Below are 25,430 nucleotides of genomic sequence, written 5' to 3'. Positions count from 1 at the left end.
TATATTTATAGATATATTATATATATAATATATAGATATACACAGCATATATAAAGAACAAGCAATGTATACAATACCTTAAGATTTTGAGAAGTAAATGCAAGAATTAAAACAGTAACGGGGCAAAATAAATCACCAAATAATTGCAATGTGTAATCTCATGAATGAATACATAATCAGACCAGGCAATTAAGCAGCACACCGACATCATTCCGGCAACAGCAAGATGGCTGCTGCCTCCTGCGTGACGTCAGCGACACGAAATTTGTTTGTGTCGTCAGATGAGCGCATCAACAGCACGGCAACAACCACAACCTTCTTTCGGGGCTCCTTAAACACATAGAATTATAAACATCGGTCTAAGGAAGATGCCTGCACCAAATAACGGCATATCCGACCATGTACATCTCCCGGAGTGTGGAATACTACATCTTCTAACAGACGCTGAGAAGCAGATGGCTTCTTATTCAAATGATCTAGCGTCATGCAAGTGCGGTCGGATAAAGACAGAGGAACTGGTGGGTGGGTGGGTGAAAGGTGTCGGAGCCTCTTGTCCGGGGTAGTCGTTGGAAGCTTCCAAGTGTGTCATTGGGCTTTATTATAAGTTCCTGTGCCTCTCGGTTCAGTTCCAGTGATTTTTCCATAATGCAATAAGGGCACATATGCACTAGCTTTGGTTAGAACAGAATTCAGAATTTAGGCCTAAGGTCAAGCATTGGGACCTATGAGATCATTCAGCGCTGGAAGGGAAATTGACAGTAAGGGGGCTTTAAAGGTGTGACAGGAGGAGAACCTCGCAGTTGCACTATGAAACAATTGTCAGGGGAGGGTGGAAAGGAGGTACAGTAAAAGGAATGAAAGTGGTTGCAGCTAGGGGCCGAAGGGACGCTGCAAAGACCCTTAAGTAATGCCTACAGTGCACCACGTGAGGCGAACTGAAGGCACTACCCCCCTATGGGGATTAGTTTTGGTTTTCTGTCTTCAGGTGATGGCGATTTATGAAAATTAGTCTATAAGCCAGTAGCAGGGTACTTTCAACCATTTAGTGCCTAAGTGAGTGAAAAGAGGGAGTAGGAGTGGTTAGGCAGCAAGACTGAAGAAAGGTCGTGAGAATGAAGGTATGGCAAAAAAATAAGAAGTGGGTGCAACTAAGGGGAAAGGGATGCTGCAAATACCCTTTAGTGATGCCTCGAATGTACCACTTGAAGTGCAATGACGGCACCAACCCCCTAAGGGACCCTCTCTTTCAAATAGGCATCGTGCGCCCTTTTTCTCTTTTTAATCCCCAAAGGTCTTTCTTTACCTTAAATGCATTTCTCTTGCAATAAAATTTTCACCTAATTTTCTATACCCAAATATGAAACATGTTCTTAAATTTGGAATGATTTCCTCCATTCTTCCAATTTGGAATGGTTTCCGCCATTCTTCCAATTTGGAATGATTTCTGCCATTCTTTCAATTTGGAATGATTTCTGCCATTCTTCCAATTTGGAATGATTTCCTCCATTCTTCCAATTTGGAATTATTTCCTCCATTCTTCCAATTTGGAATGATTTCCTCCATTCTTCCAATTTGGAATGATTTCCTCCATTCGTCCAGTTTGGAATGATTTCCTCCATTCTTCCAATTTGGAATGATTTCCTCCATTCTTCCAATTTGGAATGATTTCCTCCATTCGTCCAGTTTGGAATGATTTCCTCCATTCTTCCAATTTGGAATGATTTCCTCCATTCTTCCAATTTGGAATGATTTCCTCCATTCTTCCAATTTGGAATGATTTCCGCCATTCTTCCAATTTGAAATGATTTCCGCAATTCTTCCAATTTGGAATTATTTCCTCCATTCTTCCAATTTGGAATTATTTCCTCCATTCTTCCAATCTGAAATGATTTCCTCCATTCGTCCAGTTTGGAATGATTTCCTCCAATCCTCCATTGTCACGTCCCTAACCCGTAGAGACACAAATTACGAAGCATATTACTATCACGAAGCTTCGTATAAGAATATCCTTAAGTTTGTAAAACTTCAACTTCAATAAAATTCTCAAATATCCTTTACTGTTTTAATTTCAGCTGATGGATATTCACTCTTCTTAGTAATCCTGTAACTGGGTTCACCTGGGACTTTCATTTTTAAGAAGAGATGATTAAATTTTGTTATTATTTCGGCATCCTCCGTTTCGCGTTTTCCATCAAAGCCTGGCGGCTAGCAATCTTTTCACCCTTCAGAAGCAACAGTCAACAACGCGGGTACTGCAGCCTCCCTGAAAGATTCTCGATCATTCCACACCACAAACAAACAACAGCAAGAGAAAAGAAGAAGTAAACGACCAAGTCATGTCCCCTTTTCTCAATACCGCACTCCTAACCTAACCACCCGTCAAAGTAACCACAACCCCTTTGATCTGGATGCAATTGCTAAGTCACTCTTCTTGTCTCGTGGTCCGTACCTATATTTGCGAGACCGGCTTCTCATCCTCGAATTCGCCGGTACGTTCAAACAGCTTTCTTTTGTCTTAAGCTATTTTTTATCTTTTGGACAACAACTTCATATTCAATGCTCTCCATCCACTTTCTCTGACATTAATCCAATCCTATCCCAAATTAATAACACCGTTATTCGTCATGATTTGTCATAATTACGATTTCTTTGCAGTCTGGTCAAGGCTGCTGTTTTGCTTCTCGGGTTGCTCGCCTCCTTCTCTGTCTCGTGTAGGATTTCTGGACTTCATTTAATAAAGGAATATTGCAAGTGCCATTGTTGTCTTAATGCCAATTACCTAAGTTCTTACATTCCATTTTCAGGAAAACAGTGGGAAGGTCTTCTTGGCTGCCTGCATTGTTGATGCAGATTCTCATTCGTCAAAGAAAAAGCGGAAATGTTACTTCAGACTCCCTTAAGCAACTGTCTTTTTTTGTCTGACATTTATTGTTTTTCGTGAATGTAAAGTATCATTGTATTTCATTTGGTTGTTCGCTGTTTATTTACTGTCTTTTCTTCGTATACAATTTTTCAGTGGAAGCTTGTTTTATAACCAAAACAGCAGCCTTGACCAGACTGCAAAGAAATCGTAATTATGACAAATGACGAATAACGGTGTTATTAAACTGGGATAGACTTGCTCGTTGTGAATGCACTCTTGTTTTGAATAAACATAACAACAATAACCAAAATGACCAACAATCAAGCACTACAATTCCTTCTTTCTGTCAATTATTATCTTCTACTACTTCACTCTATCAACGCCTCTCTTATGAAGGATCTAAAAATGCTCTTCCAACATTTCTCTTACGCTTTTACTCCTTATCATTCCTTTAAAAACTTCATTAGATTTATCATAGTTTTTCAAAGCACAAAGGACAATGGGACACCCCCAGAGAAAATAATAAAATGGGAAAACAGAAGAAAGGAGATAACTCAGAAGTTCTTATAACACCCCTGATGTCAGCAAAATGCCTCATCACTTCCTCGCCCACTTTTGATCGAGTTCAAATCTCGCCCCCAACACCCACCCCCACCCCCGCCGCCGTCCCCAAAAACATAAAAATCGGTAGTCACTACACGGCCATGTTTATAGGTGGCGAAACTTGTAAATTAGGCCCCTGGCCGCCTGCATAGATTCCCAATCAACCTAAATTTTTTTTTTTTCTCTCTCTCTCATTTTGCTGTGTCATGCCACTCAAGCCACTCTTATTCCTCCTATGTTCATATTTCTATTGTACAATAACTGCACAATAACCCAGAAATTTCTTGAGGGGAAAAATATTTTTTTTTTTTAAGATTAGATTAGTCATTCAACTCTTAGGGATCCTTAATATTGGATTATGTAAGACACTACAGTCTTTCGTTTCATATAAAACAACTTATTCTATCTGCTTATTCATTTGACGAAAGTGAGGTAATTTTGTGCAATAACTCTCCCTGCAAGTTCTGAACTATGCAATGAATTATAATAATGTAATCCTGAACTTCAAAAGAATAACTGATATAAAAATAAGGTTCGTCCAAGCATTATAATAATAATAATAATAATAATAATAATAATAATAATAATAATAATAATAATAATAATAATAATAATAATAATAATAATAATACTTATTCACCTGCCAATGTTCTATCAGTTCAATCTTTCATAGTTTTCACTTCGAGAATTTGGAGCTTTCAGCCTCTCTTCGATATTTCAACCTGTCTCTTTTCTAGAGGCGCTTCTGTCGTCACCTAAGGGCTAAAGCCCATTGACATAATGATCTTTCTAAATAATGCTGTCAGGGGTCGCCAGGTTACCTACAACCTGACATGCCACACAGATAGATAGAATAAAGAATTTCTGCCAAAGGCCAAGCGCTGGGACCTACGAGGTCAGTCAGCCTGAAAGGGAAATTGACAGTAAAGAGGTTTGAAAAGTGTGATAGGAGGATAACCTTGCAGCTGCACTATGAATCAATTGTTAGAAGAGGGCGGAAAGTAAGATGGAAAAAGAGAATATGAATGGAGATACACTAAAAGGAGTGAAAGGGGTTGCAAAGAACCTTAAGTAATGCCTACTTGAGGTGCACAGACAGCGCTACCCGCCTACGGGAGACATGCCACACAGGGACTGAAGCATTACAGAATTACAAAAAGGATTAACAAACTGGCTCATACCAATCAGGTGTCAAAAAAGCAAATGTCATCGAAGCCTTAATATCAGAAGGGCAGCATCACAGCCTGTAAGTATACTATTTATTATTATTACTTTTTTTTGAGGGGGGGCCATTTTCAGTCAAGGACTTTTCTAGAGATTTCTACAAATAGATGACAATATATTTAGGCATTCAGTCGCCTGTTTCTTGCCAAGATGTCTATATAATGATTAAAAGCTAAACTAAATAAAACTAGTATCGGCTTATTAATGTGACCAACCAGAATCCGTCATGTAATTTTTTTCCTTTTTCTTTAAGACTGTTACATAATACCCTGCCTTATTACTTATGTTTTACTGATACGTCTGTTTTTATCTGTTATATTATATATATATATATATATATATATATATATATATATATATATATATATATATATATATATATATTACTCAAAATATCCATACAATTAAGGAGACCGATTCTAAAAAAATAACTTTGGTTACAACAGAATTGAATGTCATTTATTAAAGATGGAATGGGCTAAAAATATACAGTATATATACATATATATACATACATACATACATATATATATATATATATATATATATATATATATATATATATATATATATATATATATATATATATATATATCTTCTCTATCCTATTCCATCTTTATTACATGGCATTCAATTCGATGTAACCTTTTAAGTCTGCCTATTTATATGTATGGATAGTTTGAAAATAGTGTGCTCAAAATACAGTGCATTTCTCTATGAGTAATGCACATAGTCTGCGGGTAATGAACTCTACCTTTCATCATTGCAAGAGCTTGATATATATTATAACATACTTGATTATAAAAAGTATATATGTAATATTATCGTATTTTTCATATTACATTTCTATTACATATTCTTATACAATTATTTTAATATTTCCGTAATTTTTGACGGAACAGTTACACTAATAATAATGATTATTAATATTATCATCATTATGTCAATACTCAGAAAAGTAAGGGGGAACGAGAGGAAAATGATGATTCAGCATTCTGATACTAGAAACTCAATATTCTAAATGAGAATATAACACATCAAAATCGCCAGCGATCACACGAAAGAGACCAGCAAATTTCAGAACCTCCTCGACTCTTCAATGACGTAATCAGCTGCTCACCTGCTGAAGACTCTTTAATACGAACGTCACGATCTCGAAGATGACCTCTCCTTATCACGCACAAAAAGGAAAGAGATATACGTTTGCTTTTCAATGCACTGGACGATCTTTTTAAGCGACGAAATGTCTTCCCTAGTACATGCACTCGTCACTCGGTTCGGAAGATGCTGTGCACGCATGCGCGTTTGTAGGTCAACTAGATCACTAACCTCTGGTGGAGATTAGCGCGTGGCAGACTCTTACAAGCAGACTTTTTTACTCGTAACTGTCAATCGTCAACGCGGTAGACAGGCGTTTGAACGAGTCGGCGAGACAGACTCCGGTATATATATACCTTTGCAAGGAACGCCTCCAAACAGCGCGAGCTCCGCCTATCTGTCAGATAAAGTTCCTCAAAAACTTTTATATTAACTTCTTCGTGTATGGGTTTAAGACTTTCAGTAACCTGTTCTTGAAGGTCGATACTTTCAGTATCCGAATTCGCCATTTTTTTACTACTTCTACGGAAAAATATCTTTCAGCATCATTCACCGTATCCTGCGCTCCTCCCACGGGGACTCGTCTCTCCTCCTTCGTCGTTTGGTTCCTCCCAAAAATGTTTCCTCTCTACTTTGTGTTATTTCTCAGAAACTTGTGTTTAAACATGCTTTTATTTTCATCTCCGGAAACTATCTGAGGGTTTGCTCGGCAGCTCAATGACACGGACACAAACGTATTGTACATATATCTCCTGAAAAATGTAGCAAATTTCTCTCTCTCTCTCTCTCTCTCTCTCTCTCTCTCTCTCTCTCTCTCTCTCTCTCTCTCTCTCTATATATATATATATATATATATATATATATATATATATATATATATATATATATATATATATATATATATATATATATATATATATATATATATATATATATATATATACATACATATATATACATATATATATATACAGTATATGTTATATATACATATATATATATTATATATGTATATGTATATATATATATATTTATATACATATATAATATATATATGTATATATAACATATACTTTTATATATATATATATATATATATATATATATATATATATATATATATATATATATATATATATATATATATACAGAGAGAGAGAGAGAGAGAAGAGAGAGAGAGAGAGAGAGAGAAGAAGAGAAAGCATTCAATCAAACAGGAAAAGAAACATTTCATATATAAATGTAAATATTCGCCCTTGTTCAGTAGTAGGGGCGAATTCAAGACATTTTTCCGCTCACACCACATGAATGGTTGCACACCACCAAGTTAAAAAAAAAAAAAACTTAGTGGCGTGCAACCATTCATGTGGTGTAAGCGGAAAAATGCACACCACTGGTGGGGATTACTTCGTCAAGGTAATTATGAGAGGATCGCATACATTTTGACGGGGAACTGATCATTAGTGTCTGTTCTTTTCTGCTCTCTCTCTCTCTAAGGCTACGATCTCTTGCTAGTATGTCAAATATGACACTGCCAACTAGGAGAAAAACACGCAGGAACCTACACTAATAATATTATTGATGTCAACAAGACTGACTTTATATCTGCTGGCATGTCAGTCATATGCTGTCAATCAATAAACTGAAACATCCATGTTTTAAACAACTTACAAATACTGATCAATCAAAATTACAGTGTGGGGTGGCGTTCAGTCTCATATACAGTATTCCGCCTAAGTTGGTCCACTGACCGAATGAAATACAATCCCTGTCTTCGAAGCCCAATATTTATTCCTACAATGGTGCAAAATCGAAGTCACATACTCAGATGTCACATACGCGTAGTTATGTGCGAATGCAGCTTTGCTACCAATACTGGCTGCTTAGGAACAACTTTGATGGAAAGATGGTAAAAGATGACTACAAACCTGTCGTATTATACAGTGCTGAGATTAACCTAATGCTAACATTTACTTAATGCTTTGTTAGGTTTATTTGCATCTTTATTTGTTATATATGTGTGTGTGCGTGTATACATATACATATATACACACACACATATATATATGTGTGTGTATGTGTGTGTGCTGTCATATATTTCGTCACCATGAAAATGGAGGTAAAATAGGAAAAATTACTTATTTTTGGGTGTAGAACATTATCCCTGAAGAAAGGCCAACAGACTTTATGCCATGATTAAATTACTCGGAAAATACTGAAGAAGGTAGAGATTTCTAAACTCTGGACGAACCCTGAGAAGAAAATCACAGTGAAGAGAAGCGAGTAAAGAAAATGGCGGATGGGGTGCAGTCTTTATCTTATAAAGCGTTTTCTTCAGGTAAACTTACCTGTTTGCTGCAGAAGCAGATTAATGAATTGATAAATAAATAAATGAGAGAGAGAGAGAGAGAGAGAGAGAGAGAGAGAGAGAGAGAGAGAGAGAGAGAGAGTAGAGAGTGGTATCAGTGGTTCGCGGTTTGTATTCATATGTTTGTACATATTTTTCTTTCAGAGAGGAAAAGACTGCAAATGTGCTTGAGTCTAAGACAGAGAGAGAGAGAGAGAGAGAGAGAGAGAGAGAGAGAGAGAGAGAGAGAGAGAGAGGAGAGAGAGCAGAGAGAGAGAGAGAGAGAGATGTTTGTCGCATGTAGCTACTTGTGTTTCGTGTTTAGAGAGAGAGAGAGAGAGAGAGAGAGAGAGAGAGAGAGAGAGAGAGAGAGAGAGCATGAGCATATGGAGAACGCAGCGAAAAATTTTAATGGACCGAACAAGATTCCCATAGGCGCCCGGTAACAGATTGACATTGTCCAGTGTACAGAAATCCCAGAAACATCAAGGCATAGCTTTCAATCGCCACTTAACCATGAAGAGGCCAGTCTCAAGACAGTGACCAAATAAACCGCGGGAAAAGAAGAAGAAGAAGAAGAAGAAGAAGAAGAAGAAGAAGATTCCGTAAGTTATGGGGAAATTATTCTCCAAGAATCAGTGATTGAGGACGGCAATTTGATCAGACCGGTCTGTGACAGACAAGGATTTCAGCCAAGGTCTAAGGGTGGGATTATTATTATTATTATTATTAGTAGTAGTAGTAGTAGTAGTAGTAGTTAGTAGTAGTAGTAGTAGTAGTAGTAGTAATAGTAGTAGTAGTAGTTTAAAGAACCTCTTTTAAGCACGTAATGTTGAAAGCGATAGCTGTATCAGCTGCATTCATTTTATATAGAATTTTCTCTGTTTCTGATAATAATAATAATAATAATAATAATTATTATTATTATTATTATTATTATTATTAGACAAGTCCCCACGAAACTGATGTACTGTACATTTGTGGGAAAAGCATAAAAAAGAGAGTAGAAAATGTCAAATAAATAGAGGATAAGTCAACAGTTTGGGGAACATTCCCAAACACAAACAGCAAAGTCATCGAACTTTAATAAGTAAAAAAAAAAAAAAAAAAAAATTCGAATGAATTCAAAAGGAAACGAATCTGCACGGTCAATAAATAGAAAAAGGCGGGCAAACCACAGCAACGCTGGGAATACAAAAAGCAGGAATTCCAGGAGCTAAATAGAGAACGCGTGAGAAGGGGGAACCTCACATCGTGAAGTCTCCCTACGAGGAATATGATCAACGCCCCAGCGATGAAGTTAAAAAAAAAGGAAGAAAAATAAAAAAAAAACCACGTGACTGCAAAGGCGGTTAGTGCGTGGATTCTGCTGAGACAAACTCTAATAAGCATGGAAGATGACACATCTGATAATGTAGGGCCTGCTGCAACCTGACGGTGGTGACTGAGCAAGAGGGTCACTATGCTACTTCCATAGACTGGAGGGTTATGGAGCCATAGCAATTCCTGTTGGCGCCCCTCCCCCACGGGGTGGGGGGTGGAGGGGGGGGGGAGGAAGAGGGACGCCATAATGGCAACTATTTGCATTTTGAGAGATTTTCTTTTTATTTGTGGGAGTAGCTGCGGATTTCTGTTGGCAAAGAAATTTGTTTTTTTAGAATGGTCAACCGGAATGATTGATGTTACTACAACAAACATTATAATTTAATCATTATCTTAGCATTCCTTATCAAGCAGCTCTATATCAAAGGAAATACGGATATTATTATTATTATTATTATTATTATTATTATTATTATTATTAAAATAGTTTAACCAGACCACTGAGCTGACTATCAGCTCTTATAAGGCTGGCCCGAACGATTAGAATTAAATACCAAGTCTAGGCCAGAGACCAAGCACTGGGACCAAATAGGTCATTCGGCGTGGTGATGAATGAATGAAAATGAAATTCCAAACTGGACAAGGCACATGCTTTTACACTGGAGCATACATACATACACACACACACACATTAAATACATTTACTCATGTTTCCATACATGCACACACAAAAAAAGGAATATTAAAATTCGAATAAGTAATATTTAAAAAAATTTAATTCATTAAACCCCTAAAAATAAGATTTCTTCTTTTAATCACATGGAGCGCAATCAATATAGAAAATATCATTCTTGTACCGGTGATAGAATTAATAAATGGCTTCCGCTGCTCAGGCGCCTAGCTGTTAAACCATTTGGATATTGCTCTTGGTCATTATCTGCCATTTCCGCTCTAAACAGACACTGTGGGTCAAGGTCTGTTATATGATAAATATGGGAAAGCACATCTTCATTTCTTATACTTCTTATTGCCTCTTTCTCCCCTCGGCGAAAAGGCTCTTGCACACACACACACACACACACACACACACACACACACACACACACACACACATATATATATATATATATATATATATATATATATATATATATATATATATATATATATATATATATATATATTTATGAGTATATACATATATATATAAATAAATAAATAATATATATAGAAAATAATTTTTTTGGTAGATTTTCTGTTATTAATTTGTTCTTTTCTTCTCTTCGTTGTTTTTCCGGCACGTCGACTCTATTCTGTCGAAGCTTGTCTTGCAAGTCAATGGTCTTATAGTTTGTGTGTAAATGAATCATTCTAACAAATATATTTCCCCCGGCGGTGAACACAGCTCTCGAATACTAGTTAACAATATCAAATCAATCTGTCCATTCGAATTCTCCTTTCCAACATTCTTCCAGTTTCATCCACCTGCTCATTTATCCATAATTATCGAATCTTCCATCCATTTCAACTCGTCTCCCCGTTCCTGGTCCCCACAGCAAACATTCGAAAGGGGTTTACTGCTATCGATATTCAAGTCAGAAGTTTAGCAGATATTCCAGCAGTGTTCTGCACACCTTACGAATAGAATAGAATATAGAATTAAGACCTAAGGCCAAGCGCTGGGGCCTATGAGGTCAATCAACTCTGAAAGGGAAGTTGTCAGCAAGAAGGTCTGAAAGGTATAACAGGAGGAAAACCTCGCAGTTGCACTATGAACCAATTGTTAGGAGAGGGTGTAAATTCAGATGGAAGAAAGAGAATATGAAAGGCGGTACAGTAAAAGGAATGAAAGGGGATGCAGCCAGGGGCCGGAGTGACCCTTCAAAAAACCTTACGTCATGCCTACAATGCACCACGTGAGGTGCACTGACGGCACTATCCCCCTTCGGGGCAACTTACGAATAGGGGCAAGTTATTAATATCAAGTTGAAGATGGATGAGCCAAGTATCTGAATTAATGTGAGAAAGAAAAACGAGCAAAAATTAGTTGTAACCATAAAGGTAACCCAGCTCATTTCTTAGCTTTTTTCCCGTGAAGTTTTCTCAGTACTTCATCCACAGATTTGCAGGAGGTTGCAGGTGGTTCCTTCGTCCATTTTATGTGTTCCTTTCCTCATAAAGAGAAACAAACAAAGTGTCAGAATGGTCTGAATAGCTCGCTGGCCATATACGCTGACCAAGTTTAGCGTGTCCATCTTCAAAAGTGCCGAGTTGTTAAGTCTTTGTCAGGAGATGATTATTTCGGTGTGAGAGTATATGAATAGCTTTGGAGAAAATGGCGTACTTTGCACTCACGTTCAACGTGAATTTCTGGTAAAATATTCGTATTCCTTTAAAGCCCTTCAGGAAAACAAGAACACGATTTTAATTTGTATGCAAGTATAAAGGCACTTCCATTCTCAACACCAAAATTCCTGCTTTATCCCTATTTTATGAATAGGGATGAAGTAGGACAAAATGTTACTTTAAAATGACATTCACTGTTTATTGCAGTCGGTTGATTTCTCTTTATTTACCAGTTGTTCTCTTCCCCCTGTTTTCACTTTTTCTCATATAGGAGTATTAAGTTCTGAATGAATTTGCATTGACAGTAAATTAAAACGATAATTATATAAAATATTAATCATAATACTTTTCATCCAAATTTTGAGCAATTTTCGAACTGAGCTACAAGTTTAAGTTCGAATTTCACATTGACTAATAAGCCCAAATTTACAAGACTTCTTTCACAGCGCCTTGTTGAAAGCCCTGTGTAGCTGAGCCGTAAAAATTAGAACTACGAAGAAACAAATAAACACCGCTGCAATGATAATATAATCATTATAGTTATCCTCATCCACACCATCGCCATATTCCAATCACATACTAACAGGTCACAGATTCCTGTCCAGAACACAAGACACAGAAACTGAAAACTATCGTGAACCCAGAATAAAGAGAACAGGAACCTAATAATATAAAATCATCATATCAACTTCCAATCCATTAGCACTTAAGTGCCCTCTATTACATTCTAAAATTGACCATAAAACAGACCACGGAAGAAGAAGAAGAAGAAGAAGAAGAAGAAGAAGAAGAAGAAGAAGAAGAAGAAGAAGAAGAAGAAGAAGAAGAAGAAGAAGAAGAAGAAGAAGAAGAAAGAAAGAAAGAAAGAAAGCTGTCGCCTGAGAACTGAAGTCATTTGACCATGAGGAAGAAGGAGAGGCTATATGGCCGAGTCATGGCACTGAACAGAGGCTTCGCATCATTTGAACTGCACTTATCCTCATCCTGCAACATGGATGTTAGGACTGAAGACCCATACAGACGCTTCTTGCGTACGCTGCAGACGTATACTTCGGGTGGTCGTGATTATATCTTTCACCAGTAACGCCCTCTGCGCAAGACACATATTTGGTTTCAGGCGTCTCTAAAGGGAGTGCGTGTGTTCGTGTACATACGTACACACGTGTTATATGTGTACATATATACGTGTATATATATATATATATATATATATATATATATATATATATATATATATATATATATACACACATATATATATTATATATATATATATATATATATATATATATATATATATATATATATATATATATTATACACACACACATATATATATATATATATATATATATATATATATATATATATATATATATATATATATATTATATAATATATATATATATGTATTATATATATATATATATATATATATATATATATATATATATATATATATATATATATATATATATATATAATGTATATATATTATATATATATATATAATATATATATATATATATATATATATATATATATACATATATAATATATATAAATATACATAATATATATGTATATTATATATATATATATATATATATATATATATATATATATATATATATATATATATATATATATATATATATATACCTGATATCAACATTTTCTATAAAATGTTATACAATGATTTTACACAAAACAGGGCATCAAATAATTATGTACATCTGTTACCTAACTGTAAGGTGTGATTTGAATGCTCCTTAACAAGTAATCTATAATTTTTTATATGCTTAATTAATAAACAAGAAAATAGTGCGACAAATTAGCAAAGTTTATAGTTATCAAATTAGCAAAGTTTATAGTTATAAGATCACTTTCAGTTTAGCAATATGTAGCAATGAGGCAGAGGCATGGATAAGGATATGGATAAAGGTCAAAGGTCGATGACAAAGAGTTAGGCTGGAAGAAAAATGAGGGAGGCAACACGCAAATATAAACCGAATTCTTGAAAATTTTGATAGAAAATAAAATAGGAAACAATGGCAAATGAATGAACTGTGAATCAGTTTCTTCTTAAAATTTCTAAGGTAAAAAAAAAATAATCATACCTTGATAAATCTAATCTCAAACTCATCTAGAAATTGACTTTTAAAGTGCAAACAAACCAAAAAATATAGTATAGTCAGGCATTCTCTAATTGAAGGTGCCCAAGGGAAATCTGTCTAGATAAAAAAACTTTCTTAATTTGAAAGTTTAAGAGCAAGTCGCCGTGCTCCAGGAGTAAGAGGCCGTGCCGGCATAGGGCCCTGTTTATGAGGGCTTTGTATGGGAACAGAATAGAGTATAGAATTTAGGGCCAAAGGCCAAGCTGTGGGAGCTATGAGGTCATTCAGCGCTGAAAAGGAAATTGACAGGAAAAAGGTTTGAGGAAAAGCTTTTGCAGTTGCACTATGGGTCAATTGATAGGAGAGGGTGGAAAGCCAGATGGAAGACAGAGAATATGAACGGAGATACAGTAAAACGAATGAAAGAGGTTGAAGCTAGGGGGCCGAAGGGACGCTACAAAGATCCTTAAGTAATGCCTACAGTGCACCACGTGAAGTGCACTGACGGCATTACCCGCTACAAGGGCGGGCTTTGTAAGAATCGCAGCTTAGTTACTTAAACTTGGATTTAACTGGTTGTTTTGATATATGGGCATTTGATTCAGTAAAAGTTTTTTTAGCAAGTTATTAGCTTTTGACATATCCCAAATTCATGTGCGAATAATAATAATAATAATAATAATAATAATAATAATAATAATAATAATAATAATAATAATAACAAATTTGAGGAAACTTGCTTTGCAACTTGACATTTTAGTCCCTTTCAAATGCATGTGAGCATAATAATAATAATAATAATAATAATAATAATAATAATAATAATAATAATAATAATAATAATAATAATAATAATAATAATAATAATAATAATAATAATAATAATAATAATAATAATAATAAGCCGCAAAAACATTTCCACCAAACCTTTCTCGTCAGTTATAGATTACAAATATTAAAAGCGCGCTCAGCATCGTGAACATATCTCTACTCCTGTTGCCATCCTATTGAAGAATCACAATCCCACGAAGGACTTTTCCAGCGATCCTCCACTGAGAATGCCTGCCCTTAATCATCAACATCGGAAGCTCACTTTGCCTAATTACCCGAATTAGTTCGCCTATCCGCACCTCGAGGCGTGGGCTAAGATCACGCAACGGGGCTGATTGCAAGATTCAGTCCGCCTGCGCTCCCCCCAGGCGGGCGATACTTCGCCGTCTTTCGCGACGCGTGCCCTTTCAAGAGCTGCGATGCGCGTGAGGAATGGGATATAGAGTTTGGGGCAAAGGCCAAGCACTGGGACCTATGAGGTCATTCAGCGCTGGAATGGAAATTGAGAGTAGTTAGGTTTGAAAGGTGTGACAGGAGGAAAACCTCGCAGTTGCACCATGAAATAATTATTAGGAGAGGATGGAAAGCAAGATGGAAGAGAGAGAATATGAATGGAGGTACAGTAAAAGGAAAGAAAGGGGTTGCAGTTGGGGCCGAAGGGACGCTGCAAAAAACCTTTAGTAATGCCTACAGTGCACCCCGTGAAGTGCACTGACGGCCCTAGCCCCCTACGGGGTGATGCGCGTGAGATTCTTATCGGTATGTTATGGCATTTGCATGTGCTTTACCTCAGCACTAATAAGAACATTCGATAGAATGTCGGTTATGAATTATTAATGAAAATGTGGCTAAGATGCCAAGCATCGGGGCAATTTCAGCTTTAAGACAACGAAAAGAGGGAGTTGGAGCGGTTAGACAGTAATATGGAAAGATGTTGGTAAGGAAATAAAGTAAATGGCTAAACAGCGGATGCAGCTAGCGGCCGAAGGCACGCTGCAGACAACTTTTAGTAATGCCTACATTACACCACGTGAAGTGTACTGACGACCCAAACCCCCTACAGGGACAAGATAGAATTTGGTTCCATGCCGATGCAATGAGAACAACCTCATCGAGACCCTCCTCGCTGCGTCCCAGAATAGCTGACCAACACCCAGGTACATAATTTTCTATTGAGGTCAATATGGATATTCATGTTTTTTTAAAGGTAACGAGCCCAGCCTCGTTCAAGGATAGAAAGCTAGTTCCTTAGTTGTGAGTCGAGAGTAAAATAAGGTGTAAAACGAGAGAGAGAGAGAGAGAGAGAGAGAGAGAGAGAGAGAGAGAGAGAGAGAGAGAGAGAGAGAGAGAGAGAATGCTTTCAAGACTTCAAAACAGACTACTGGAACAGCCAGGTGACTGATTACAATCACACACAAATTCTTCTTCTTTACTGAATTAATATATACCATTCTAAAAAAAACGTGAGCAGTGACATGATAAGCATTATAATGAGGAATGAATTTCCCATGCTGGAAGCAGACACCACGAACTGGATTTTATGTCCTGGAGAAAGCCACCCAAAGTCTCCTAGAGACCGAAGAAATATCTCACCCTCATTTAAAGGTAGAACAGAATATGGAATACAGATTTTAGGCCAAAGACCAAGAGCTGGCACCTATGGGGTCATTCAGCGCTGAAACAGATATTTACAGTAAAGGGTTTGAAAGGTGTAACAGGAGGAAAGCTTCACAGTAGCACTATGAATCAAATGTCAAAAAAGTTAAGTATATCTTAGTTTAACCAGACCACTGAGCTGATTAACAGCTCTCCTAGGGCTGGCCCGAAGGATTAGACTTATTTTACGTGGCTAAGAACCAATTGCTTACCTAGCAACGGGACCTATTGTGGAATCCGAACCACATTATGACGAGAAATGAATTTCTATCACCAGAAATAAATTCCTCTAATTCTTCATTGGCCGGACGGAGACTCAAACGCTGGGCCAACAGCGAGCTAGCCGAGAGCTCTAGCCACCCCTCCAAAGAAGAACTAATCAAATGTCAAGAGGGGGTGGAAAGTAAGATGGAAGAAAGAGAATATGAACGGAGGTACAGTAAATGGAATGAAAGGGGTTGCAGCTAGAGGCCGAAGAACCTTAAGTAATGCATACAGTGCACCGCATGAGGTGCGCTGACGGCACTACCCCCTACGGAGCACATGTAAACGTACCCTAGAGACACATTTAAAAGTCTAGAGATTAAAGAAATCTTACCCGCAATTAAATTATCTAAACGACGTAATGATCTTTCTCAAATACACTTGACAAATGCAAATTTTAAGTCCACCTTAAGATGATTTTAAATACGGATACAGCAAGTTCTCCTTTCTAGCATTTCTGTTTGAGGATATAGCAACAAGCAGAACTTGGAGATTTATCCTAAAAGTTGTCACACAGGAAACAAGCTTGGATATAAGTTGTAGTCCCATGAGAGGTTCTAAAGATGTGTGCAAAGGAGCCGAGTTCAGTTTCTCGCAAAGGTATCACAGACTCGAATATAGATTTTGGACCACAGGCCAAGCGCTCGGACCTGTGAGGTCATTCGGCGCTGAAACGGAAATTGACAGTAAAAATACTTAAAAGGTGTAACAGGAGGAAAACATCGCAACTGCACTATCAAAAAACTGTTTGGAGAGGGTAGAAAGTAAGATAAAGAGAATATGAACGGAGGTACAGTAAAAGGAATGAAAGGGGTTGCAGCTAGGGGCAGAAGGACGCTGCAGAGAACCTCAAGCAATGCCTACAGTGCAACCGCATGAGGTGCACGACGGCACTACCCCCTACGGGGAAGCCCGGATAAAGGAATAGGGTTACAGGCAGAGTTAACTCCAGCTGATCTAACAGAGACCCGATACAAGCGATAATGGGTCACAGTAAAGCCCAAGACCCATTGGACTGAGTGAGTTGCCTGGTGTTGGCAGGTTTGTTTACCGCTCTCAGCGGGGACAGCAATTATGAAAAGCTGCTGACGCAATGAGGAACGTTCTCACACCTACATAAAGTCTTGGTCAACTTTATTTCTGATTGCATTATTTCAGTGCTAAGTTTTATGAATGGAGTGGTATACAGAATTTAGACCAAAGGCTAAGCGCTGGGACCTATGAGGTCATTCTGCGCTGCTGAAAGGGAAACTGAGAGCAGAAAGGTTTGATAGGCGTAACATGAGGAAAACCTCGCAGTTGCATTATGAAACAACTGATTGGAGAGAATGGAAAGAAAGATGGAAGAGAATATGAAAGGAGGTACAGGAAATGGAATGAAAGGGGTCGCAGCTAGGGGCCGAAGGGACGCTGCAAAGAATCTTAAGTCAAGCCTACAGTTTTATGAATATCAGTAAGATTTGGCGTAATGAAAGTTACTCAGTTGTAAATATGACGAAGGAAGAAGAAGGAAGAAGAAGAGACACGAACTGCATCCGACTAAATTGGGTCCTCAGAAATAAGCAATATAATTTCATTGTCCTCCGTCATGACAAATTTAACTCGAAGATACGTACTTCGTCTCAGAGGCAATTTCGTTCTCCCTCTGTCATAAGGAAAGGGAGTACATGTTAACACCGTCTTTGCTGACAGCCTGCCAAATCACAGTCGCTAATCGCGCTTGGAAATACAGCTCTTCTCTTGAAGACTGCCTACTAATGTGTGCTATCATACGACGTAACTGGCTCTTGCAGGTGAGAGGAACTTTATCTTCATTACCTGAGAATTCGCGAGGGGAAGCACGTTATCTTTAGCGATCTTTATTTGCAATTTAGAATGTCCTTTCCATGTGTTTATGTATCAGTCCTTAATTGCAATTATCCAGAGTTCGATTGGTTTCTACATTCTTACGGAGTAACGTAAGCATTAGGACATTCCTTCAAGACGCTCTATCATTTCAAGATAAAGAGAGAATATAAGTAAACACGTAAAAAATGCGCCAGTTTCTTCGATGCAATTGAGTTTTCTGTACAGCCGCTACAGCGTATAATCAAGGCCACCGAAAATAGATTTATCTTTCGGTGGTCCCGGTATAATCAAGGTCTGTAGACCTTGGGTATAATGCTGTATGAGCTTCGGCCCACGAAACTTTAACTACAGCCCGGTGGTGGCCTGTCCAATATCGTTGCCAGAAGCACGATTATGGCTAACTTTAACCTTAAATAAAATCAAAACTACTGAGGCTAGAGGGCTGCAATTTGGGATCTTTGATGGTAGGAGGGTAGATAATCAACATACCAATTTGCATCCCTCTAGGCCTCAGTAGATTTTAAGATCTGAGGGCGGAGAGAAAAAGTGCGGCTGAAAAAGGTGCAGACGGACAGACAAAGCCGACACAATAGTTTTCTTTTACAGAAAACTAAAATGGACTTTCCTCATCAGGTGACTGCAAACTTTATAGGTAAAGTTTCTTTACAAATACTCGGGATATTTTAGGTCACTGTATTACTCTATTGACGTTTAAATACTTTTCAAAATATACTTTAAGTTATAAAGATTTCCTAAAGATATATGAAAGTCAACATTGTTTTATCCATGGGAAGATTTTAGATAAGCCTTTTCAGGAAAAACAACTGGTCGAGTTATGTTTTCAGAATTGATTGTATTGGTATCGCTTATTTCCAATTGTGAGTATTTCATGTAGCTATGAAAAGGTCAGTTATCTTATTAAAATCCATTTACGTTCTCCATGTCCTAAACAATTTAAAATTCACAGACGTCAATTATATCCCTAAAACTTTGATTTATCGTTCTTTTCAATATCTTTCACCTCATTCAATTCAGTCTAGTTTTCGCGCACTGTATCAACTTTCAAACAGACAAAAAAATTAAAATAAAAAAGCAAATAAGAACTTACATAAAAAAGTGGCCCATCTTTCAACGGAGTCTGCGCAGGGTGGAAACCAAGCGACAATGCGCGCGCATGTCATTCGATGACGGTAATTTCGCTCAGCGTCGTCATTTTTCGACGTTGCTTGCGAGAACGGCGAAGAGATGTCTACATTTAAAATCTCATCACACGCTCCGTGCTTCTTTCATTCCTCTCCCAAGCGTTGACGTGGGCGGAAAATCAAGATAATGCGGAAAAAGTGTGACACTGGTCTCCCGATCGGTTGGGACGCATTTGTGGAGTGAACGCCTGCGGAATAGAATATCTTTTTTGTATGGCAAGGTTCTCCAGGTCATGTACTGAAGCATCTCTGACGGTGCTCTGGCTGCGATGGTCTGTCGTGTCTTTCAGATATAAATTGGGCTACGTCCTAAGCCCCAGTCATGACACTGCTTTGTTGTATGAGTGACAACTGTCTTAGACTCGTCTCTACTACTGAACAACAACGGCGAATATTTTCACCCATGTATAAGATGTCTGTCTGTCTGTCTCTCTCTCTTGAATTCGTCTCTACTACTGCACAACAACGGCGAATATAGTCACTTCCGTATGAAACGTCTCTCTCTCTCTCTCTCTCTCAAATGAAAAATCATACCTGAAAATCTCTTCATAAGAATTTACATAAGAACTGTTCATCTTGCCTCTTCTCAGTAAGCAAAATGTAATTTTCATTGAATCCGAACTTATTAGCATTGTAAAAGAAACCATTTTCTAACAATGGCAGAATGAAAAATATATTGAAATGACTTTTTGTATTGGGATACTATACATGACAATGACAGAATCAGGAACGGTCAACCAGGAATCCTTGCTCTGAATATATCAAGCATCTCCTAAACGCATGAATATTCCACCTGGAATCTTGGGTGGGAATTAATTCTTCAAGCCGATCGCTTTATGACCTAACCCGATGACACAGGGAACAACCAAAATGACTTAGGATGTTAGAATACAACAGAATACAGAACTCAGGCCAAACTCCAAGCGCTGGGATCTAAGAGGTCATTCAGCGCTGAAAAGAAAATTAACAGTAAAAAGGTTTGAAAGATGTAACAGAAGGATAACCTCGCAGTTGCGCAGTTAAAAAATTGTTAGGAGATGGTGGAAAGTAAGATGGAAGAAAGAGAATATGAACGGAGGCCAGTAAAAAGAATGAAAGAGGTTGCAGCCAGAGGCCGAAGGGACGCTGCAAAGAACCTTATGTAATGCCTACATTGCACCGCTTGATGTGCACTGACGGGGCTTAGGATGTTAAACTCACTCTTATCGGTATTACTAGAGGAAGGATAAACTCATTCTTATCGGTATCACAGGAGGAAGGCTGCAAAAGCAATTTTTCCTCTGAATATGCAGCAAAAAGGATGATCTGATTCTGGCGCGTCTTCCACATCTCTTCGAAAACATCACAGGCTTCTGAGATCTCTACCTCTAGACCTCTGAGAGTCTGCGTAATTGTTAAGAAATCCGCCAGGCTTTTCATGAACAGTATTTTGGGTATTCTTTATGATAACTTTGCGGAGAATCACCCGAAAGTGATGAAGTACAAAGGAAACGTTCAAGTATAAAAATACAAAATTATTTAAAGAACGTGATAGAAAACGGCACTTCCATTTCCACTTTCCCGTTTTCTTCCAGCCTTGGCTAAATAGGGTCACTAGTTTTCTGCCCTGTCGACTTTTGCTCCTGAAAATGCTATGTTCATGTCAACAGTCCAAATATATGAAACGAGGAAATACTTCTGCTGAAAAACTCAGTTGAGAAAGTGAAAAATTCTCAAAATCAAAACGATTATAAGAAAGTTTTTCCATCAATGTCCTGTGCAAAACGATCTTTTATAGAAGGTAAGTAGGTGACAGGCTGGTAACTTTTTCACTTTCGTCTGACTGGACATCCTTTCATGACGAGTTTCTATTTTTAGAGCAGTATCTTGAGAGCAATTGTTTTACACCGAAATTCTTTTATAAAGCTGTTCATAAAGTCTCAAGTATATACAATCCGCCAAAGGTCCAGTTACCTACTGTACACTGCCGAAATTGGCAATTTATGCCTCATTACCTTTCATGAAGAGGCAGAAATACAGAAAAACAGAAGTTATTTTGGAGGCTTCCGAGTTTTGTTTTTAAATTGATTTTTACGAACTCATTTGCCTTCAGGTCCAATTATAAGGATTTACTCACTCTTTTCAGTGATTTTTATGAGGTTTCGCTTAAATTCTTGTCGGGAAGTTAGTAATGACTGAATGGGTGTGCATAGAATAAAAATGGGGGAAAAAAATCTCGCATCAGAGAATAAACATTTCAGTGCAAATTATTGCACAAATACCAGATAATTCTTCTGCAGCTTCTCTGTTAATATTTAGAATCTCCTTTGATTAAACAAGGAGTACCCAAGCCCGGTAAGAAATTATTCTCTGAGCCCCTTTACAACACTTGAAACTAATATTTCCAGATCTTTTTCCAAATCTCCTTAGCTGGATTCATTTTATTAGTGAATGTCTATGAAGATTCTCTACATTTTGTTGTTAAGTTTTATCTTTAATGGCTAAGCATTTTAACAGATTCTAATTTTATATTTTGTGAATTTTATCTTGAAATGTTTTAGGTTTTTAAATTTTTTAAGGAAGTTATCAAGAGAGTTTTTCCGGAAGCTATTTTCTATATTTCTTTTTAGCCTTAAAAACAAACAGGGGTGAATCCCCAATCTTTGGCTATTAAATAACAACAATGTTTTCCACAAAATTGGTTTTTCTTATCCCGAACTCTTTAGAAGTAATGACCTGAGTGTGTGTATACACACACACACACACACACACATATATATATATATATATATATATATATATATATATATATATATATATATATATATATATATATATATATATAGCATATATATATATATATATATATATGTGTGTGTATATAATATATATATATATATATATATATATATATATATATATATATATATATATATATATATATATATATATATATATATATATTGCATATATATACACATATAATATATACACTTTTAACCCTTTGTTTCTAATCGCGTTCCACATTAGTCTTTAAGGTACAATTCACTCTTCTCTTTTCCTTTTAGGCAAGGAACATTTGCAAGTACTCTTTTTTTTGCTCTGAGCAGTTTCCGTAGGGGGGCAGTGCTGTCAGTGTACTTCGCACGGTGCACTGTAGGCATTAATTAAGGTCCTTTGCAGCGCCCCTTCGGCCCCTAGCTGCAGCCTTACTGTACCTCCATTCATTTTCGCTTTCTTCCATCTTGCTGTCCATCCTCTCATAACAATTGATTCTTAGTGCAACTGCGAGGTTTTTCTCTTGTTGCGCTTTCAAACCTTTCTGCTTTCAATTTCCTTTCCAACGCTGAATGATCTCATAAGTCTCAGCATTTGGCCTTTGGTCTAAATTCTATATTCCTATTCTATCCTATGAGCAGTGAAATGGAACCGAAAGCTTCATTCCTCTAAACTGATAGAATTTAAGCATGTCATCAGACTGGTGTATCTTATAAGATTGTAGCGGCCATATTTTCTGAAATATATGTACAGTATATGTACATGAACACCCTCAGGTCATTATTTCTAAAGAGAGAGAGAGAGAGAGAGAGAGTACAAGAGTAACTTTCGAGGAGTAAATTTATGAAAGAAGAGTTACAACGCAAAATAATCAATCAAAGGGGACGCTAAACTTTCCCCGTGAACAGATGGTATCATAATAAAAAAAGGATCACACGACCTAGAACACATAGGAGGCCACTGGAGAAAAAAAAAAAGCAAGAAGCTTGAACTGGTGTTTCAGAGCATATCATGATTCCAAAAAGAAATGACCGGTTCAGATCTCTGCCTCCTCCTCGTTCCTAGACCGAAGTCATAGTCCACGCATGGGAGGAACCCGCCTAAGAGAGTATGTAGTATCGACCACGGGCCAGTGGTCCATCTCTCTTGGCGTTAATGATGCTGGTCTGGGTAGGAAGATCAGAGAGCCCTCTTCTTGCGGGTGAAGGCGGGACCCAGTCTGATGATATGCTTAAATTCTATCAATTTAGAGGAATGCAACTTTCGATTCTATTTCACTGCTCATAGGATAGAGAATAGGAATACAAAATTTAGACCAAAGGCCAAGCGCTGAACCTATGAGGTCATTCAGCGCTCGAAAGGAAATTGAGAGCAGAAAGGTTTGAAAAGCGCAACAGGAGGAAAACCTCGCAGTTGCACTATGAATCAACTGTTAGGAGAGGGTGGACAGCAATATGGAAGAAAGAGAAAATGAATGAAGGTACAGTAAAAGGAATAAAAGGGGTTGCAGCTAGGGGCCGAAGGGACGCTGCCAAGGACCTTAATTAATGCCTACAGTGCACCGTGTGAAGTGCACTGACGGCACTACCCCCACCGGGAACTGCCAAGAGCAAAAAAGAGCGCCTGAAAATGTTCCTTGCCTAAGAGGGTAAGAGAAGAGTGTATTGTACCCTAAAGACTAATGTGGAACGCGATTAGAAACAAAGAGTTAAAGGTGTATTTTATTTAGCTTTATTCCGTCTTTCTTCTACAGGAAGAAGACTCGGGTAAAAGAAACGGGCGTCGAATGATTAAAGAACTGAAGCTCTTACGATTCATCAGTCTGAAAACTCAGCATTAATATCCCATTTATTTTTCTTTATATTTATCCCAAGAATAACTAGTGAAAGACTAAGAGAAAACTAGACATTTGTGCGGTTAAGACACCCCGTGGCACAACCTGAAGACATTCCTAATGGAATGAACATTTTAGCTGTGGTAAGCACTAATCATGGACAGCTGAGGAAACTGATGCTGTGGAAGTTTTCTGTAAATGGATTCATCGTGACTTTATTGGTCGGAATGGGCCAGGAAAGCGAACTTTCCTCCCTGCTTTGTCGGTCATACTATTACAGTAAAAAAAAAAAAAAAAAAAAAAAAAAAAAGAGAGAATTCCGCACTGACGAATTGTTATCATTATTCATACAGAAGAGGTTAAAAAAAATCATTGCCTTGCAATGCAAGCTTCCAAAAAATATAAAGCCCATATGAGGAAAAAAAAAAGAGAAATCTGAGAAAACAACAATAACAAAAATCAGGAAAATCAATCATAAAATAACTATACACTTACAAAGTAGCCGGTAATAAATCCCCCCACAAAAAAACAATCGCTTCATATCAACACTTTTTTTTTGAAAAGAGGCATAACACGCCACTAAATCTCAGCATTTAACATCTTAAATATAGGGTTATTAAACTCATTCTTACTGTTATTGCTAGTTAAAGGCTACAGGGAACAAGACCCCCTCCCCAACACACTAATGTAGATAGCCCTATTTTTACAAACGAGTACTAAGGCTTTATTTGTACTAAACACGGGCTCTCCATGCCTCTGCAAAGTAATAGCGAATGAGATATTGCTAGAGATTATTGCATACTAATTTTGGGAACCATTTCTCTATGCAATTACGATGCCCGCAATAGCATATTCTCTCTCTCTCTCTCTCTCTCTCTCTCTCTCTCTCTCTCTCTCTCTCTCTCTCTCTCTCTACACACGCGCACACACACACACACATATATAATATATATATATACATAAATGTATATATATAAATGTATATACTATATAATTATATATATAATATAATGTATATATATACATAACATCTAAACATTAGACAGGACAGGATAACAAAAAATTGTAGGTAAAAATTTGGAACAATAAAATAAATGAATGTGGATGAATAAGATGG

At 37.2% G+C, this 25,430-nt stretch overlaps 1 protein-coding gene across 2 annotated transcripts in view; it reads right to left on the bottom strand.

Moving 5' to 3' along the window:
* LOC136852489 (uncharacterized) overlaps positions 1-25,430 on the bottom strand; it is a 121,819-nt gene that overhangs the window by 90,761 nt on the left and 5,628 nt on the right. The window lies entirely within an intron of this gene.

Source organism: Macrobrachium rosenbergii, chromosome 25, assembly GCF_040412425.1.
Source record: "Macrobrachium rosenbergii isolate ZJJX-2024 chromosome 25, ASM4041242v1, whole genome shotgun sequence".
Lineage (NCBI taxonomy): Eukaryota > Metazoa > Arthropoda > Malacostraca > Decapoda > Palaemonidae > Macrobrachium > Macrobrachium rosenbergii.
This window is presented reverse-complemented; position numbering and strand designations above follow the sequence as displayed.